General features: G+C 35.6%; 1 protein-coding gene across 1 annotated transcript in view; it reads left to right on the top strand.

Annotated features, from left to right (window-relative positions):
• LOC143256673 (uncharacterized) overlaps positions 1–15,096 on the top strand; it is a 55,486-nt gene extending 40,390 nt beyond the window's left edge. Inside the window, exons 8-10 of the transcript XR_013031433.1 lie at positions 1,773–1,886; positions 12,570–12,675; positions 14,500–15,096. The gene's annotated coding sequence lies outside the window, so the exon portion shown is untranslated. The remainder of the gene's footprint in view (positions 1–1,772; positions 1,887–12,569; positions 12,676–14,499) is intronic.
• The last annotated feature ends 1,334 nt before the right edge of the window (positions 15,097–16,430 follow it).

Here is a 16,430-nt window from a genome sequence, read left to right as displayed (position 1 = left end):
CACGGATTTGTGCTACTTTATATATGTTATATACATATAAGAAATAATCATTAAATTAATTTCTAAGGTTTGCTGAATTGATGAGCTCAAGAAGGGAGGTAAGTGCAATCGTTTAATATGTCAGTTTAAACAGTAAGTTCGTCTTATATTTCACGAGAAAAATAATGTAAATATAACAGCTTATAAACAAACAAACAAAATCAATGAACTAGACATACGAAAGACAGCATTAGCATACTAAATCCGTTAGTAAATATAACCCAAAATGATGAAAGTTTTACAGTTGAACTAATATTCAGAAAGAACTTGTAACAATAATGGACTTGGCCTTGCTTCTTGAGAACTGAGGAGATTACACAAAGTTTACTGTTACTAAATTATATGTATATGTAAATATATAGTAATGAGTTAAAGCAGTTTGTTAGCCATTTTACATTGCAAGATATTACTGTACTGTGGATAACAAGTTAGATTTGGGAACGCCAAAAGTGAAGTCTTCCACCATCCGCTTACTTTGAAAAAAACGAGAGATTTTTAACGGTAAAATACCAGTTGTACGGCTTTAATATGTGTGGTATGAAGCTTAACCACGTATTATTGCATTTCAACTTTAAAAAAAAAAAAAGTTTGCCCCTATACTGAATCTTTCCATATGATCTTAATAAGATAACAAAAAGAAGAGAAAATACTTTATCGGTAAAGTAAAGAGACTCAATAGCAATGATTTGATTAGAAAATAAGAGACTGTTGTAGAAGTCTTCCGCGATGTAAACCACTTGACTATATTTTGTAGAAACTGCTTAATTAACTAGCTACGTTATATTAACTGAGTTATTAAACTTTGTGTAATGTTGGATATGATGGGCTCGTTATTTACTTTAAAATATACTGTTTGTGATAAGTTCTAAACATTTCAGACCTAGAATACTTAAGTTTTGAAGTTTATAATAAAATTATAAATGAATAATTGAGAAATGAATTGTTCGTTTACAAGTAATTTAAACTACTAGCTAAAATTTTGATCTGTTTAATACCGTTAATATCTAAAGTACTCGTATTTTTTGTTAGTTAAGCTAATTATTTTGAATGCTTTTAAGAGGAAAAGAAATGGTATATTTAAATAGTAGTGGTAATAACTACATATTTCTGAAATATGTATAAAGAAATGTTTGTCGAGTTGTTCGTTTTACTATGTCAACGGATAATCGGACCGACTCAAATCTTTTTTTCTTCTGTTAATTATTTACTTAAAAAACGACCATTTGCGTAACAACTTGTAATTTAATTTATTTTTTTTTTAGTTACCTATAGTAATATTTCATGTTGAAGTGTAAAACCCGGATATACCTTCCTAACTGGAAACCACAAATAATAAGAGACAATTTTTTTTTACTGAATTCTTGCGAACATGTCATTTATGAAATCCCCAGTGAAGGTATTTAGAAATACAGTTTGAAATATTTTTGTGGGAATTGGGCAATTACTACAATGTGCTGTAGTTGGGAATGAAACACCCACAAACCAAAATTCTAATTTGTAGTACATGTGTTTGGTCTATGTGTACACCTTTTACATGTAAAACGGTTTTATGGTCGTTTTGTTACATAATCTCAAAAACTTCATTTCTGTTGTTAATCTTTTTTAAAGGACCTTTGGGGGGAGGGGCAAGTTAGCGATTTTGGTATTTAAGTTTAGCACAAATCTTATTGTGGAAGTTGTAATTTTCTGTGAATTTATTAGAACTTTAACACTCGACTTTCTTACATTTACAGATCTGGTGTCTCCTCGAAATGTTTAACGTGTGGGATACACATTAGCATATTTGGTTTGAAGACCATCATATCAAAAATTCCATTTTCCAAACAAGAGATTTCAGTGAACATGTGGTAAGATTAGGATTTCAGTATTACTCTTTTCGTATTTAACTGCTGTCGACTAGAATTTCTAATTGGAGAGTGTTATTTGGTTTACCTCTCGTATTATCTTACAGAAGTTTGTTTTGTGTTGTTCTTTACTTGAATTATCAACAGTGTACAAGCTTGGTGGTTAAGGCGCTTGACTTGTAAGTTGAGAATCACGAGTTCGATTCCTGTCACCGAAGATGCTCACACCCTTCAGCCATGTGATCAATCACGTTTTCGTTAGTTAGAGTATCCCAGTAACTGAGTAGCTTTTTTTTCTTTATCCTATCACTGCTAACTTAGTGGCAACTAGTGGTGAATAGCGCTCAATTAGCTTTACGTAAAATGTAAAAAATTAAAAACCAAAACTAGTACCAAAAAATTGTCATTCTGTTTATTTTAGGAGTGGCTCAAAATATGTTAAGAGTATGTCTTGAAAGTGTGTCACATGTGTGGAACAGGGAGAGAACGGATATTAGTTATCAGTTGGAGTGTGAGATATCTAAATGCATTTAGCTATACAAAACGTTATCACCGTGTAACACTGTTCAGGCATTATATAGGACGAGAATGCCCTCCAGTGGCACAGCGGTATGTCTCGGGATTCACACTGCTAGAAACCGAGTTTCGATATACATGGTAGGCAGAGCACAGATAACCCATTGTGTAGCTTCTGCTTAAATCCAGTTAATCAGACAAGAATGCCAGCAGGCATGGCATAAAACAAGATGACGGTAGGGTAAGAAAGATTTATGTGCTAGTGGTGAATGACTACTTGAAACATGGTACTTGGACGACTGAAGTAATTACGACATGATGAAATGCCTGTGTTTCCAGCAAGTAACTGATAGTGACTACATTTATTATCGTTCGTTAATGCCAGTGTATACTGTACAATTAAAATGTCTTATTCCTGCCAGTTATTGTGTACGTGTTTCATTGAAAGTTCTTCCTGTCAGTTATTTCCATTTTGATTTTCTTAAGAAAAATATCATTGTTTAATTAAATGCGTTGTTCTAAAGGGTAACTGTGACTTTATTAAATACCTGCCATCACGTTTTTTCTTCTAATTATATTGTAGTGAGTCAACAGTTTAAAATTATATTATGGTGAATCTACAAGTTTACAGAGATACTAATGGAAAACACTTGACATTGAAGTACACCGAAATTGACTAGGGTCTTAACATTGGCTTATTTTCATAATACGTGGTGGAAGAAAGGTTAAAACTGCGTAGTAAGAGACCATCACTTGAATGTATATTCCTTATCATGCAGGAGCAAAACTAAATGAGGAATCTGACAGCCCCACAAGAGAAACCCGTATATCTAAGTCCGTTGCAACGTTACTGGTAACATATCAACCTCCTTTATATACTAGTCGAGCGAAGACAGGCAGCCGTAGGAAGTCTTCATCGACATTCACGGGAAATGAGACTGCATGAAACAGATTACCACATTGTGTAAAAAGTTTAAAAATGTGGATCAATGGACAAGCAAAAATCTATTGCTAAAAGCTCATTTCTACCTCCTGCGAGCTAGGTCTCCTCCACGTGAAAGGATTAATGTCTGTCAGCATAACCCTTGGGGTTCTCACATTAATACTCATTTAATGCACAAATATAACATAAGAAAATTGAAGGACAAAACATCCAGGAATACCTGATAAAATTCGATAAGTAATTTCAATAAAAGGTAAAAATATTTAGAATCTACAAATGTTTCTACGCTGTGTCCATTTTATTAGGTACACCTATCTAGCACTGGATGAGAACCTCTTTTGCTTCCAGAACAGTTTATGTTTACTTGATAGCATCATGCAGTTCCTGCAGATTTGTTGGTCACATATTCATGCTGCGATATTCCCGTTCCACCTTATCCCAAAAGTCCTCTACTGGATAGAATACTTGGGAACTGTGCAGGCCATTGGAGTAGTACTCTTAAGTCACTCTTATGTCATGGAACCACCTTGAGATGGTGCGTGCTTTGTGACATGGTGTATTATCTTGCTGGAAGTAGCTATTGGAAAACGGATAGATTGTAGACATAAAGGGATACACATGGTCAGCAACAATACTTAGATGCGCTGTGGTATTCAAATGAAGCTCAATTGAGATTAAGGGACCTAATGCGTGCCAAGAAAACATTCCCCACACCATTACACCACCAGAGATGCCAACCATTACGACTTGAGCATAATCATTACGATTTTGGTGTATACATTACGACTATACGCTCATACAGACAAATATTACGACTTGTTGCAACTCCCAAATTATTATATATTATATAGTCTTATACAATAAAGTGATAAATTGTTCCTCCAGGGCTTGAAAGGGGTGAAAAGAAAATTTATAGTGAGATAGAAATAAATTTTGATAATAAATGAAAGACGTAGTCCAAATGACTGCTTGCGATAATCATATTTGTGCTTGAAATAATAATAAATATTTGTATCTCTGACGTCTACCAATAGTTTGAGTGCGGTGCTTCTCCATACTGGGTACGTGGGGGAATCCATAGTTACGTCATCAGTGCTTGTCAGCCAATCAGCGCTCGCATAGATGGGTATTTCTCGTTTTCTAAGCGGCATAGAAACACCAATACGATCGTTCACAAGATGGAAAAAAAGAGGCCACGTTCACCTTGTTTCTGGCAAATCTAAAAGGACTAAAACTGTGAATCAAAAATTTAGGAAAGAGTATAGTGCAAAATATCCGGTTATTGCATCAAAAATCAGTGACAGTCATGCGTTTTGTGCAGTTTGTCGTATCGATTTTTCTGTGGCGCATGGCGGGATAAACGATTGTTCCAGACATACAAAATCGGCATCTCACCAACAAAAGGCTGAGGCGAAGACAAAAACGATGCAGATAACGACATTTATGAGTTTGTGCATGTTCAATGTTGTTTTACCAGTATGTTTGTTACTCTGAACTAAATAAAAGACATAATTTCAAAATAATTTTTCAGTTATTTATTAAATACACAAAACAGTCATAAATGAGCAATCTATAGCAGTCATAAATAATAATAGTTATAATAATAATATAATAATAAACAGCTTAGAGACATTGGTCAGGCCTAATAGCTGCAAATGATAAAGGGCTCTGTGTACAATCATTACGCTCAGTCATTTGAAATAGTTTGCATCTCTGCACTATTAGCCTACACTGTTGACACAAAGCAGAATGGATTTATGCTGTTTACACCAAATTCTGATCACACCATCTGCATGTCGCAGCAGAAATAGAGGTTAGTCAGACCAGGTAAAGTTTTTCCAATCTTCAGTTTTCCAGTTTTGGTGATCTCGTGCCCTCTGTATCCTGGTCTCCCTCTTCATAGCTAACGGGAGTGGAACCCAATGTGGTCTTCTGCTGTAGCCCATCCTCTTCAAGGTTCGACGCGTTGTGCTCTCAGAGATGTGAAGAGTGGTTATATGAGTATTCCTGTCAGCTAGAACGAGTCTGGCCATTCTCTTCAAACTTCTCTCATTAACGAGGTGTTTTTGTCCACAGAACTGCCGCTCACTGGATGTTTTTTATTTTTTTCGCACCATTCTCTGTAAACTCTAGAGACTGTAGTGCGTGAAAATCTCAGAAGGTAAGCGGTTTCTGAGATTCTGGAACAATCCTGTCTGGTACTTACAGTCATCCCAAGGTCAAAATCGCTTAGATCACGCATCTTCCCGATTCTAACGTTTGGTCGAACAACTGAACCTCTTGATCATGGCTGCATGCTTTATATATTGAATTGCAGCTACATGATTCGCTATTTGGGTTAAACAGCTGGTGTTCCTAATAAAGTGTCCAATGTAGATTAATTCCTGATTTATTTAGACGTTTAAAGGAAAAGGTGTTTTTCGTTTTTACTGAAACTTTAACAAATAACGTATACCTAACTTTATACCTTCTGATATCAGAACAAGTTAGGGAATTTTAAAAAGGGATAAAATATAGGTAAAAAGGAACATTCCCAAAACCTGGAAAAGATGGAGATAATTGCGGGATTCCCCACCATCACCATCCTACTTGTGAATATCACAAGTTACATGCACATGCAAATCATGATGCTTAGATACACATAATCGTGACGAGTCTCTCGAGAGTTAACATTTATTTAATGATAAGGATATAATTGTAATAGTCATTTCTGATGATAGGGTAGATCAAATATTCTTTTATACTTTCAAAATATTCACTATAAATTGACCTGTCTAGGCATCGCATCAAATTTTGAAGTGTTATGACCCAGAATGCTCTGATTTGTAGAAATAAATTACTTGACTCTACTGTTCAGAATCTTTTTTTTTCCGACTTGAAATTTATGAAGTATTTAAAAAGATACAGCTGTATATAACAGTAATGGTTTTGGAGGTTTCAGCGTTTCCATCTTCACCAGAATCAATATCATACTCCTTGCATTCTTCTTATCTAGTCTGATGTTGACATCTCAGGACACTTGTCCTTCCTATTACTCTTGTTTCTCCACTTTAAGCATCGTTTCTTCACTTTCAGTTGATATGATTTGCTTTATTCGAGCATGAATCAAAAGGTTGGCAGCATCAATAGACACCACCGTCTCCTTTTTTTCTATGTTTATGTTCCTGGTGAGATATTGTATAGATTTTACTTATGAGTAGATTTTTGCAGTCAGAAGAAGCAGCTTCTTTTTTTATATTTCATTATCATATTATTGTTATGTTGTATGTCGCCTCCAATCCGTTGTTCGGCTCTGACGTTTTTTTTCTCCTAAATTTGTGTCGGTTTTTCGCCACTCAAAATAATATATAATACTAGAGGGCAGCACTAAGGTAAGTGGGCGCCTTTAGATGCAGTATATTATTGTTGGTATTTATGTTTTTTTGCAGTAAGTTGCTACACAATGGTATCAAAATCTGTTTTTAGCGTAATAATTTCGCAGTCTAACCGCTGAGCCACAAGATGGCTAATGTACTATATTTGTACTGTATCTGAGGGTCGCAGGTTCGAATTCCCGTCCCACCATTCATTCTCTCTATTTCAGCTGTGGAGGCGTTATAAAGTTACGGTCAATTTCACTAATTGTTGGTAATAGAGTAGCTTTTTTACCTTGGGTGATGAGGACTAGCTGCCCTCCTCCTTGTCTGCCAATGTTAAATTAAAGACAGCTAGCGCAGATAGCCCTGGAGTAGTTTTGCGCGAAATTCAAGACAAACCAAACTAAACTGTTATTGGAGAAATAGGAATAAATGCAGTATCTACCGATGAAAACAGAGGCGTCTTTTAACAGCAACGCTTTAGAACTTATATCCAAAGTATTGCCATAGTTTGCACAGTTAATTAAGTGTGTGTGTTTTTTCAACAACGACAGCATATTTATTGATCGCCCTGCCCTCCTTTTGAGATAGCAGAAAACAATAAATGTTAACATTTCTGTCAGATATTCGATTTGTTATTGGTTCATCGCATTACGCAGGTGGACGCCAAGTTAGAGATAGTAAAGTTACTTTATTGTTTATGTCTGTCCCTCTGATAATTAATTATTTAGAGATAATTTTGTTTTTCTTAATTCATCAGTTAGTGATAGTTTTTTCTCAAAAGTGTGCTGTCCTTGCACGTTTGGTAATATGGAGCCAATTATTGTTTTATTTTTCAAGTTACAACCAATATTCCCTCTGTTTTTTCAGCTCGTGTACAGAATGAATTCGTCCATGTGCGGTTGTGCGCTCTACCATTTTTTTGGGTGCGGTAGTGTTATTTTTAGACCATCAACCCTATTATTGGATCATTAAGCCACTTTGCAATGCTACCAGTTGAATATTTGGGCCTTAAGCCTATGGCCTGCCAGGGGTCATTAAGTCCGTCAACATATTGAGACTCCTCACCGTTACTGAGAATCTGCGCGACTGGAATAATGAAGTGCGTGGCACTTGATTGGTTGTTTTGGGTCCGCTCAGCTTAGAGGGAACATTGGCTACATGTCATTTGGAACAAAAAAAAAAAAAAACAACCATCAAAAGACATTACGAATATATTGGTATCAACAAGACATGACACAAAGTTATATCAAGTTTTTTTGAAAAAAATGTTTTCTCTAAACCGTAGCCTAATTGAAATTTAGCATCAATATGCATTACTAAAAACGGCTTACAGTTCAACGAAGCCAGGGAGAGCGCTTCTCAAATAAGTTAGCGTTTTTCTATCATTTACTCTCATAGAGACGTAGATATTGTGAATAATTTTTGACTTTAGTGTAAAGGTGCGATTGTGATTTAAGTGGATCAATAGTGGTCTTTGTATTTCTTACAGCAAAGCTACATCGGACTATCTGCTAAACCCACTAAGGGGAATCGAATCCCTGAATTTAGCATTGTAAACCCGTAGACTTACCGCGGGAGAGGGAGGCTCAGTGGTGGTGTGAACAGAACCTTCTATAAAAGCACTGAAAACGGATGCGTCATTTTGTAAATAAAAAATGGCCCTTAATTAATACAAATAAATGCGTATCATTATTGAAATTAAATGTTAATTTTTAAAGAAGACGAACAACTACCATAATTTTGTTTTTAAAAATTGGAAGATTACAAACACCATTTTCAATCATTTTCGTTTACTGGGAAATTCTTTCCCCGTGTATATTTTTCGAAACGGTTTATTGAAAGTATGTTTCAAAATACACGTTTTATTCATACATTTCACTTAATTATGCCATTATAAATTTTTAATTAAAGATGTGTAGAATAGCATTTCATTGGTAGTGTATCCGAAGTTCTTTGGTTCCCGTGGGGCAAACAAACAAGCTTCTCAGCTTCAACGTTATAAGAGTAGCAGTGAGTCTCGCTGTCTGAGTAGCCACTTTAGACTTCAGATGCTGCCGACTGGTGATCTTCCCTGTGGTCCGCAGTTGAGAATCATGACAGCGCTCTCCGAACCATATCAGCCTTTAACTGACCACGTAGCACACTGTGTGCATAAGATATCCCAGGGGAACAGAAAGAAGTTGTGCAAAACAGTGAACATTTTTTGGCTTAAAAAGTGATTAAAATCGTGTTTCATCGCAGATATTCTGTTATTTTTATCAACTCATTAAGTATTTCGAATTTTGTATATACTGAGAACCGTGGTGTCTGTCCGAACGTTCGTTTGTCTCTCGTTTGAACAGCTGGCAAAGTTCAACATTCACTTTTGAAATGAAGAGAGAACAGGTAGGAGTAATGTTGATGCCAAATTTTAGTTCGCTAGCAGAATATTCTACACTAAACTGTTAAAAACTAATCACGCTGTCATTCGCAGTTCAAAATGTAACGTAACTTAATACAAATATAGATTTACCACGTGTTATTGTTGAGCAGTACTCAGCATGACTAAAAGTATTCAACAATTACATCTTGCATTGGTCGGTATAAATAGCTCAGAGCCAAAGTGAATCCAAAAGTGCAACACTATTAACGTTTTTAAAGCCCATGAAAATAATTTAAATTGACAGTTAACTTCAACTTTTCCCGTCACTGGGGACGGGTACGTTTACTTGTGATAAACATTTTCGGCATCGATTTTGTCTGCTATTTGTCACCATCACAGACACCATTATTCAAGTATTCATACGCGTTTTAACTTCCGAATTTGGTGAATCTTGTTTCACACTTCTTGATTTTTGATTTTTTAATGTTAAAATTCCAATTTTTGCTTCTTCTTTCAGGTAATTAATCAGTTTCGCTTTTCGCATTTAAAAACGGTGATTTTGTTTTATATATGTGGCGCCTCACATACCAGGTCGATTTTGGTGTCTGCTCTTAATTAACATGCATGTCTTCGCTGACATTGTACGTCTGCTTTGAACAGAAGTATTATAACTTAAGCCGTCGTCGTTTTTTATGTGTCCTCTTTCCCTCGTGTTTAAACTTCTATCTTATAACCGTTTATCATTCTACCTGCTTGGAAGGAGATGTTTTAAGGCTTTCTGACCAAAAATAACATGGGTTGGGAGGAAAACGTACAATATATAATGCAGCAACTTCAAGTGACCACGGGAGCCCGGTTACAAATGCCTTACCTTTGTATTTATCGATTACAAAACATGAACAATGGCGACAAATCGGGAGGGAAGTTTGGGCGTGTCTGGAGGGTAGGGACATGAGGAAACTAATGGAAATGAAGAGGCTTGAAGTATTTACGAACATAAATTTACTGTGTTTACCTGTTACGTGTGGTGTTGGTGCTTTCAAACCTGATTGGGACCTCATGAGATACATGGTCTAAATGTGTAGGTCAGAAACTCACCATGGCTAAGTTATAGCTATTTCCAACTTTATTTTAACCAAATAGCGAAATTGACTTTCACAGTTATAACCTTTCACACACACAGTTGGAAGTGTGACGTATGTTCAACGACATGTCGCGGCCCGAATCTTGGACCATGAGATCCGCAGACCGAAACGCAAATCATCACTGTGCCACGCCCGATCCGTATAATACGCTTTATCCTTAAGTGTTTACTTGATGAATATTGTGAGTACATAAGTTTTATTACACGTAATAGTCTGATCAAAGATGCTTTAGGCCCGGCATGGCCAAGCGTGTTAAGGCGTGCGACTCGTAATCTGAGGGTCGCGGGTTCGCATCCCCGTCGCGCCAAACATGCTCGCCCTCCCAGTCGTGGGGGCGTTATAATGTGACGGTCAACCCTACTATTCGTTGGTAAAAGAGTAGCCCAAGAGTTGGCGGTGGGTGGTGATGACTAGCTGCCTTCCCTCTAGTCTTACACTGCTAAATTAGGGACGGCTAGCACAGATAGCCCTCGAGTAGCTTTGTGCGAAATTAAAAAAAAAAAAAAAAGATGCAGCGTTTTAAGAAAAGTTTGTGAACTGTGTTGCCATGGAAATCTGAAATGTAATTTTAAGTACGTATAAATATTTTGTGGCACATAATCTAGTATATTATTGGTTGTAATAATTGAGGTCTTGAGTTTCAGTCGACAACTTTGAACTGTAATAACTGTCATGGGTCGTCACAAGAAAATTGCAAGTATTTAAGCAGAAAATTAAACGATTCTTTCTCTTTGACAAAAAACGGAATTTTCGGTTTTAACAATATTTATGTGCATAGCTATTAAATGATTCAATTGTATGTTAAATTTGTAAGGTTATTTAATAACATTAAATATAGGTTTTTTAGATACATGTTCATTGTACAGTTTCGTGCTTAAGAAGCAAAAGAGGAGGGGAGAATTATTACCACTATTCTGATGCTTCACTTTAGTTCTTAACGAGTTTGAAGAGTGTTCGAAACTTGCGTGATACTTTCTACTTGTTCTCCGCTACTAAAAAGCTTTCTTAAATAAGTACCTCCGCCACCGAAGGTGAAGGAGGTTATGCTTTTGCCCCATTGTGTGTGTGTTTGTCAGCAAGTTTTCTCTAAAACGGCTGAAAAGATTTGCACAAAAGTTGGTATGCATTTGGAATATGACGCCAGTTAGTTTTGGGAGTCGAACTTATGAAAGACAAAATCATCTGTTAATATAGTAACCGATTTTCACAATGTTTTTGCTCTAAAATGATCGATTTTTGATGACATTTGGTGGACATATATAGAGAATTATTCCCCATTGTTCTTTCAAAAGTGGGCTGTGTTCTTTAAAACGACGGTCACATGAACACATTTTCATATGTTTTGAGGACCGAACATCATCAATGCTCTACTTCTAGGTGAAGATGTGTTCAACAGGTGTCGTAAAGCGCACGCTACATCCTTATCTTTTATCTTCTATACAGTGTTAATAATTCGCTATATCTTAAGCACTGCAGCATATTTATGTATTTCTTAGCCGTCAGTAAGTTTTCCTGTCTAAAGTCACTCTGCTGTTTCTCATCTAATAGATGTTATATGCCATAATAACGTTATGTCTGGCTTTCATTGAGTAAATGAAAGACAAGAACCATTAAGAGCGTTTTTTTTCTTTAGGTGAAGACACTCCACTTGTGATTTGATTTAAACTTATATAAATGTAATTAACATAGTCCTAACACACACAGAGCAAAATGTTCTGTATGCTAGGGCTAACCTTTTGAGTCTTAATATGCAAACATTTATAACATTTGCTATCTGTAAGCTCTACATATTCCGTCATTTTGTTTTCGCTTCAGCATGCTATAAGGTTTTAAGTATTTGTTTATTAGTAGGTAAGCACAAAGCTACACAGTTGAATGTCTGTGCTCTGCCTACCACAAGTATCGAAACTCAATTTCTAGTATGTAACTCGACAGGCATGTCACAAGGGGCTACAGTCTTGGTGTATGATACTATAAAAAAGCAACATAAACAACCATGTATAATACATGCTGGTCATATGACCATTATTTTAACCTTTGGTGTTTTTTTTCACTTTCAGGATCGTTCCCCAGTGTTTCAGTGGTAAATTTACAGACTTGTGAAATTAAAAATTGGGGGTTCGATTTCTTAGGGTGGATAAAGCGCAGATAGTCTATTGTGTAACTTTGTGCTTACCCACTGACAAACATTTTACAGGGTGTCTTACATTGAAGTGTTTAATAATTAATTATTAAATCAGGAAAATACAAGTTAACCAGAGTTTTAAAGTGCTATAATATACTTGAGTCAAATATGATGGTTTTGAATTGGAACTCTCAGTAGCGTTTGTTTCATCTGTCGGTACTTGTTTGTATTTTCAGGTTAAATTAAGAAGAGAGTCAGTTTGCGTTGCTTTACGTCACTGTGGATCAATTGTTTTTTGACATTTCTTGAAGAAGGTTTCCAGTGTTGGATTTTTATATTCAAGTAAGTTTTCCTTCTTTGTTTCTTTTGAATTTTGCGCAAAGCTACATGAAGGCTATCTGTGCTAGTTGCCTCTAATTTAGCAGTGTAAGACTAGAGGGAAAGCAGCTAGTCATCACCACCAACTCTTGAGCTACTCTTTTACCAACGAATAGTGGGATTGAATGTCATATTCCCACGGCTAAAAGGCCGAGCATGTTTGGTGTGACAGGGATTCGAACCCGGGACCCTCAGATTACGAGTTGAATGCCTTAACCATCCGGCTATACTCATCGTATATAACTTAATTGTCGTGGAATAGAACTGGAAAACTTCCACAAATCTTCTCTTGTGGTTATCACATTTCTTTTGTGGTGTCAGTGGTCTCAGGATGAAAGCTTCATCATGCTAACTTTCTGCATAACTTATTATAGTGTGTCTGTTTTTTTTAAGTGGACTTAATATTATGGATGTTAGCTATGGCTACATTTATTTTTATTTGCAGAAACTTGTGAAAATGTAAAAGCTGATAAAAAGACCCCCTCTCCCTTTTTTCTTTTATTTCTGGGGGTTTAGGGTTATCATTTTTTTAAATTTTCTGCTGAACCATTAGGGACTAGAGAAAAATTAATGTGTTAAGGGTTTTGAATTAATTGCATAACATTTTGAACACACACCCAACAGAAAAACTGTAGTTGCAGATACTTTCGCTTACACTAAAACAACATGAAGTTATGTTTTTTGTGGGTTTCACTACTGTAGAATGAGTGATACGTTTGTTTCTAAATTTTTGGGGAAGAGCTATCTTCACACAGCCATCACTGAACTGACAGACTAGAGGGAAGTCAGGTAGTCAACAGCACATATTCATACGCCCTGGCTGTTGTTGTATTTTCTTATAGCAAAGCCACATCAAGCTATCTGCCGAGTCCACTGAGGGGAATCAAACCCTTGATTGTGGACTTACTGCTGTACTAGCGGGGGACTCGTACACCCTGGAGCTACTCCTGTCTGATTGAATTTAATCTAATTTGACTGTCACTTTAGTTGCAGAAAACATTTGTGGTAAAGCAGGTCGTGAACCATAAATCCTGGCATTCACAATTCGAGCACACTGACTACAAACTGACGCTCGTTTCGATAAAAAGAAAGTGAAATGGATTTGATAATTTTAGAAAATCTCATATCAAAGACTGAGGTGGCAACATCAAACATATCTTAATTTATTATATATTTGATGAAAGTATATTGTTGGAATTGCTTTCATTTGTATGAGCGTTGACATAAAGAAAGTTACAATTCTGGATATTTGGACATTGCCCTGAATTTTCTGGAAGTTGACGTGCAACTTGGTTATCAGTTGGCTCCTATATGTTAAAAGACATGTCATCCCCATTTAATGGTCCAAGAAGAATTCTGAGGGCTTTATAACATATCAAAATTGGGGTTTTAAACCCCAGATAAGCAGGCCACAGATAGCCCATTATTTAGTTTTGTACTTAACATTAAATAATCAGAATCTTTGTAGAAAACTACTTTCACTGTTCTGCAATATTTAAAACCTGAAATTGTTGAAAAAATCATTAATTTATGTAACAGCATGTCATATTATTTTACAATTAACTGTTACTTATAGTAACAAAGACTGCAAACATTTTGCGATCCACTTTCATTGTCCTACAGTGTTAAAAACATTTTTTAAGTTATGTAATTAGCATCCAAATTTTGAAGTTATTTGTTTTAAAAACTTAAAAGAAACTAACATTTTGAAATCCATCATTTATATTAACATAAGTCACAAGGTAATTTTAAGTCTTTTGTTTAAATTTATGTTTTGTTTATTTTTAGGGTGCCTCTGTAATCTCGCAACTTCTGTTCAACAACTGAAGAACAACAAATTGGTGATGGTACTGAAGGGATATTTATCACAATGGGAAATCAAAATTATGGATGCGTTCTCATTTCAGAATTTGTTCACGAGAACAAAACCGAAACTTTTGCTGGTTTTATAAATGAAGCTGTGTAGAAATTTGAGGAAGCTTCATGTTTGGTGCAATCATTTCATTGTTCAGTCATACCCCTCTCACCCTTTCTGTGATATTTCAAGCAGAAGTAACAAAATTTAGTCAATGGGATTCCATAAACCAAAAATGTTTAACACACCTCTGACAATTTTAGTTACATTCCAAGAAGTATCTTCACAAAATTAAAGGTTTAGGGACCCCATTAATGGTTTGTAAACCTATCACACTCGATCTCACTCTGACAGTTTTGTGCCCTTATTGTGATTTGTTTGATTTTTAAGTGAATCCGTTTTTTAATATTCAAACTACTCCAAGACAGTTGAATAAACAATTATAATAACCTTGTGTGCCAGCTATTCTAGAGCTATCTTTGTTGGACGCCACTCAGTTTCAGTACATTATCAATAAACAAATGAAATCTATAATTTTGGTATTAGTTAATAATATGGTATTAAAATTTCACTCTCTCTAACAGTAAGTTAGACTAAAACGTGTTAGATTTTCTTGTTCAAGAGACCTCTATAGGAGTTTATACTTTTAAAACAGTGGAGTGTAGATTAAAAGGATAAAAAATAAATAGAATTGGCATCAAAATGCTAAAAAGATATTAATACCATCTGTTTACTATGATTGATACATATACAAGTATGAAGATAATATTCATTTGTTCAGCTCCGTGTGCAAAACGTTTGAAAAGGGTTTATCAGATTAAAAACATGTGCATATTGTGCGAGAGTCTGAGGACGTGCTCTCACAGAAAATTTAGAAACAAAACAAAATATTCTATAATATTAAATGTGGGAGCAGTTTGCATGAAATATAGCTTAAGCTGTTACGTGGCTGTCCACACAAAATCCACAAACATCCAGTGAAAAGTAAGAAAGATTTGAATGCACAGTTACGACAGAAAGTGTTCGTACCCCTGCGTCCCGAGTGGTTTTTTGCTCATAACTTAAAAGTATCATGATTAGGCCAATAGAAGTATAATATATTATAAATATTATACTAACACACATCTGTATAAAATTTTATATAAATTAAACAACAAATAAACTGTTTATAAACAAATAACCAAAAATAGGAGCAGAAAGTGTTCGTACATTTCAGAACGTGTGAAAAAACTGATATTCCCGTAAATATTTTGTTTAGTTTGGCGAATAAACTACATTATACCATTCCAGAACTAGACACTGGGTTCATAATTATTGGAATTTAGCCAGCAAAAAATGTACTTCCGGCAATTTAGCGCTGTCTCCGTCATTATTTGCTTGGTCATCATGGCGAACAGGGAACAACAGCCCAGTGATTTAAAAAACCGAATTATTGTAAAATACAAGTCTCGTGTGTCTCTTTATGGTATTGCTACACAACTTAATGTGCCAAAATCTACTGTTCAAAGCATAATTGCCAAGTTTAAGCTTACAGGATCAACTGCTAACCTCCCTCATTCTGGACACCCCACCAAATTTCCAGAGAGAACCAAGAGGAGGGTTCTCAGAGAAGTTAGTAGGAACCCTCGTTTAACACGTAATGACATACAGAAACTGGTAAGGGAAATTGGGGTTGAAGTAAGCACCTCTATAGTTACGAAAATGTTACGCTCTTCTGGGTTCAAAGCATGTCGTCCTCCATATTTAAAGCCTGTTCATTTATAAGCACGATTGAGATATGCAAGAAAGCGTGTAGATAAACCCTTTACCTATTGGAAGAGTATTCTTTGGTCAGACGATACTAAAATCGAGCTTTTCGGCTACA

This window comes from Tachypleus tridentatus, chromosome 7, assembly GCF_004210375.1.
Source record: "Tachypleus tridentatus isolate NWPU-2018 chromosome 7, ASM421037v1, whole genome shotgun sequence".
Classification (NCBI taxonomy): Eukaryota; Metazoa; Arthropoda; class Merostomata; order Xiphosura; family Limulidae; genus Tachypleus; species Tachypleus tridentatus.
This window is presented reverse-complemented; position numbering and strand designations above follow the sequence as displayed.